Here is a 5,342-nt window from a genome sequence, read left to right as displayed (position 1 = left end):
CCAGGACCACTGGAAACAGTCTTCTCAAAAACCCATGGTCAGGGCACTTTGTCGACAGAGAAGCCTACCGGAGGCAGGGAGGCGGCTGCTACTGAGGTCACTTCCTGATTTGATCCTGTGTTACTGTCATGTAGGATGCTGCATGGGAGGTGTGTGTGGGGGGCGGGGGGTCTGAATGAAGGTGCTATGAGACCTCTGCATTGTTCTAGCTACTTCCTGTGGATTTAAGATTATCACCCCCCAAAAGATACAAAGGAGATGGAGGAAGAACTGGGAGAAGGGCAGGAGGAGGAGGAGGAGGAGGAGGAGAAGGAGGAGGAGGAGGAAGGAGAGGAGGAGGAGGAGACGAGGAGTCTTGGTCGGCACAGAGACCAGGAGCAGTAGAGGCAAGAGCGGCAGAAACCTGTGAGGGGTATGCTCCTTCCAACTGTGTTATGCAGACCTACCAGGCCAGATGTCTGGTGGGGAAAATTAACTCAAGCCGGCAAAGAAAAGGTGACCCCCAAGGACGATGCCTGCTGAGAACAGGATGTGGCACCCAAGTCCTGAGCGGAGACTTCCATGTGGATGTGCTCTGCCCTGCCCTGTTCTGCTGTGCAGCTGTGGCTCTGAGAAGAGGGAAACAGGCCCCTGTCCTACCCACAAACCCTGTCCTGACTCTCAAATCCCAGTCTGTCTCCCCCTCAATGATCCCCAGTGTGGGCATTAGGGCACCACCCCGTGTGACAGAGCGTCAGCCAGAGCCAGCGAGGCTCCTGGGGCTCCTTGCAACCCACCGCCCTCGGCAGAAAGAAGTAACTAAACAATCTTGCCTTGCACAGTAGGAGCTGCGTACAACCCACTCTTCCCAAGTTACATGAGGACACAATTTATCTTTAGCCCAAAGCCACCTGCTTGGTAATCTGCTTCTGTGTACCCGATTGATCCCACCCTCCTTACGTTGGCTGGAAACACGGCTGTTTTTATTTAAAGCAGCCAGCAGGCACAGGATACTGGACAGGGCTGCCCAGCATGCGCCCATCTGGGTGGATGCTGCCCATCTCACAAAGATGAGTCGGTCCTTTCAGGTCCAAGTTGGTGAGGAGCCTCGTACCACCTGGATGTGATGTCTGGACCCCAGTAAGAGGCATGCCAAATAGACTATTGCTTAACATATTTATTCAGTGCTGGCCACCAAGGCCGGTCTTCATTCTAGGACTTCGGACTCTCTTCCAGACCTAGGTTAAAAAATCCCGAAAGGGTTTATGGTCAACACCACCCAAGGTTGGGGAAATGTTGAGCTCAGTAGTGTCTTAATACATGGCTGTGTGTGGAAAGGAGAGCAGTGTTGCTCTGTGTCTCTGTGCTCACTCAGTCACCCTGATCACTCCTCCATTTTCCCCACAGCTGACATGTCATGCCTACTCAGATCCTCAGATCTCTCTTCTCTCCTCTCTTTTCTCAGGCCTGCCGTGGACATGAGCGGAAAGCCCTGCTAACCCTCTGCAGAGGTCAGAGTAGGCTGTGAAACCCAGGGCCCTACGGGCCAAGTTCAGATGAGGAAGAGACCGGCTACCTCTGTGACCATAGGAGCTACAGAAGGAGGAGGACCCTGGTGTTGGTGGCTGGCCCTTAGCAGGTACTTCCCAGGCTTGGGGTATCTATAGTCTGAGATGCAGAACTCCACAGCATCCCTGGGTCTCCACTGCACAGCTAACAGAACACCTCCACCAAGGTGAGCACGTGAATTGTACTGCCTGGCACACTATCTGTATAGTGGTAAGAGCAAACGCTTACCATTTAAACTCTTAAGTACTGGGGAGCGAGCCTAGGGGTTCATGGATGCTGGACAAAGCAAGTGGTCTTTTGCTGAGCTGGGTCATAAGCCCTTTTGATGTGTGTGTGTGTGTGTGTGTGTGTGTGTGTGTGTGTGTGTGTGACTGTGTGTGCGAATGTGTGTGCTATATGCAAGTGTATGGAAAGATGAATATTTATTCAGAGGACAGAATAGGATGTCCAGGGTCTCTATCGGTACCTGTCTTATTACCCTGAGGCATGCCTCTTGCCGAGCCTCAAGCTCTTCACTCTGCCCAAATGGGTCAGTAAGTAGTGAGCTCCCTTGATCCCATTCCCAACTTCTTGGTGCTGGAGTTGAACATGTGTGGCCATGCCAAGCTTTTCACATCTGTGTGGGTTCAGGAGATTCAGTCTCTGATCCTCAGGCTTGTACAAGGGCCTTACCCACTAAGCCATCTTCCCCATGTTCCTTCATCTTTTTATTCTTTTAATTTCAAGACAGACTCTCACTGAGTCACCCAGACTGGACTCGAACTCTCTGTTACACAGACTAGCTTGAATGTTGGGGATCCTCTGTTTCAACCACTCAAGTCACCAAGATTACTGTAGAGAACGCATATGATTCTCATCGGGCCTGGCCCATTTAAGTCACTTTAAAGTGTAGAGCTTGGTGGCATGAATTTCTTCACATCATTGTGCAACCCCCGAGGACATCCAGCTCCAATATTTTTTATCACCATAACAAAAAGCTTTTGAGTGGTCACTCTCCATCCCTCCATGCCATCTGGCAACTACCAGTCTTTACTCTGGCTCCAGGGACTCGCCTATTCTGGATATTCCCAGCAGATGAAATGGTGCAACGCTGGGTATTTGGGGCTGGTTCCTCTGTTTGGGCATTACCCTGTGGAGATTTATCATTGTAACCAGTCCAACACTTCATTACTCTTCATGACTGAGTATTAATTACTCCAATGTATGGCTGGGCAGAGCTTGCTTCTTCCTGTTGCTGGGGCTTCCTGGAGCCTGAAGATGCCTTCAGCAGATCCGCTTCTTCTTCAAGGATCTTGAAAACACCACTCACATGCAGGAAGGAAGGACTTGGGGTGTCATTCATGGTCCTGCTTCTCAAGCCCAGGACAGCTCAGTATCTATTTGCTGACTACTGAATGAGTGAATGAGCGTGACCACTAAACCAAATGAGAAGCGTTTGTCCTCGGCCCCTAGAGAGACAAGGGGCCACAGCTGCTGTTCTCGCAGTCATGTTTGGGGAGAAAACCCCCAAAGCAGCACATAGGAGGCAGAGCGTGGCCATAGTGTTGGTTGCAACAACACATGGGTATGATTACACAGGAGCCTAATTCGGCTCCAATCACTGCTGTGACAAATTGCCAGACACCCAGTGGCTTAAAACAACACAAGTGCATGACTTCATAGTCTGGATGCCAGAAGCCTGACAGAGTGCCACTGGGCTGATGGGAAGCTGTCGACAGGAGCTGCAAGCTCCAGTAAGAAGGCTTACTTCTTTATTTTTCCAGCTTCTAGACGCTACCTGGGATGCTTGACTCAGGGCCTCCTCCTGCATCTCTACAGTTAATTGTGGAGCAGCATCTCTCTGACACCCCTTCATTCCTTCTCACTGTCTGACCATGGCTGGGGATGCTGGGGATACTGGGGATGCTGGTGATCAAGTTGGGAACTCTGGGATCATTCAGGCTCATCTGCCAGCACTAGACACACATGAGATGCATAGATATACATGTAGGAAAAAAATCCTATGTACAAAATCAATAAACCAATCTCAGGGGAAAAAAAAAGTTTTAAAAAAACAAGACATACTTTGGGCTCCAGACACCCAGCTTTGAATCTCTGTCTGCTACATATGTAACTTAACCACAAGTTATAAAGTCCCAGATGCCAAGGGAAGGGGCCATGGCCGGCTCTTGGGATGGAGGCATGTACACCTTTGGTGGGGCAGTCATTCTGAAACCACAGAGGTCCCTTGGATTCCCACGGACGAGACAATCCTCTAAGTCCTTCCAAACTCTTGGGGCGAGGAGACTAATGCAGAAAACGCTGAACCCCGACTTCACATCCCACCCCTTCCTGGTGCACTGCAGCATAAGCCCCCACTGGAGACTATTCCTTTAGACCACTCCAATGTTTTCTCTTCCTCCTCTTCCCACAACTGAGAAGGGACAATCTCCAGAAGACGGAGCTTGGATGTGGGACTCTGGAACCCCTATGGCTGTATACCTCTGGAGCTCATAGAGGCTCTGGCATGTTCAGGGGATCAAGAAAATGCATTTTAGGTACAATAATCAGTCAATCAATCAACCAATCAATCAATCAGTCAGTCAGTCAATGTGTCTCTCTGTGTGTGCGTATGTGTGATGTGTGTTGAGAGAGAGCATGGCACATTTGGGCATTCTTAGCTTTTCACCTTATTGGAAAGGGTCTCTCTTGTCGAGCGGGGCTCTCTTGATGAGGGCTCTCTCTTACTGAGGGAGTCTCTGTTGAGATAGGGTCTTTCTTGTGGCTGTTGTGCTGTGTACTCTAGGGTTCTCAGCCTCTGAACTTCCAGGCAATGCTCCTGTCTCCATCTCCCATCTTGCTGTAGGACTTCTGGAATTACAGGTGTGTGCTACCACGTCTGGCTTTTTCCTTGGGCTCTGGAGATCAAATTCAAATCATGAGGCTTGTGCAGTTTACCCTTTTACATAATGAGCCATTTCACCACCCCAAGGACACACTTGAAATTCCAATGAGCCCTGAAGCTGGGACTTGCAAATAACTTAGTGATTAATTTGAAAGTTTTTGAAAAAGACTGTCTTCTTTAAAAGAAAACAGACATAGGAGATGTGGGGGCTTCACAGGTGTGATTGTACATAGTGGTGGTGGTGGGTCCATTGAGGATACGACTAGGTATAAGGTCTTTGTCCACTATCTCTGTATAGGCAGGTACTGCCTTCTTATGCCCTTTCTCAAATGACCTGAGCCTAGGAAAGAGAAACTGAGATGGTGCGTTTTAACACTCGAGTGCCACCAAGGTGCAACATGTATCTATTCTCCATGTGCTGCAGGTGCATGTACAACAGGTTCCCTAGATCCCTACCAGAAGCTGAAAGGACAGCGTTGTTTCACCTAGCTCAAGAAAGGGATGGGGCATGCTCCCAAATCAGTGAGCCTTTGCTCCCTGCATCTAGACGCAACTTTTCCATCTTTGCTGAGACCTTCTCTCCTTGGAGCTCTATTAGGGACTCTCAGCAATCAGCCCTGAAGACTTGAGGCACCCTGAAGGGAAGATGGGATCAGGGAAAATGTCACTTGGTAGTCTGCCTTTCGGGGTTCCAATGGCACCTCTCAGGAATCGGGTTAACAGAGCACAAGACGTACCAGATGCCATTAGCTGTGGCCTCAGCTGTCTGTGTACAGCCACAATGGGAGATCAACACACTGACACCTGGGACACAAAATGCTAGCTCCCGGGCAGTGGTGGCACATGCCTTTAGTCCCAGCATTTGGGAGGCAGAGGCAGGCGGATTTCTGAGTTCGAGGCCAGCCTGGTC

Source organism: Mastomys coucha, unplaced genomic scaffold, assembly GCF_008632895.1.
Source record: "Mastomys coucha isolate ucsf_1 unplaced genomic scaffold, UCSF_Mcou_1 pScaffold6, whole genome shotgun sequence".
In the NCBI taxonomy this organism is placed as follows: Eukaryota; Metazoa; Chordata; class Mammalia; order Rodentia; family Muridae; genus Mastomys; species Mastomys coucha.
The sequence above is the reverse complement of the archived record's forward strand: the minus strand, read 5'-3'. Positions refer to the sequence as shown.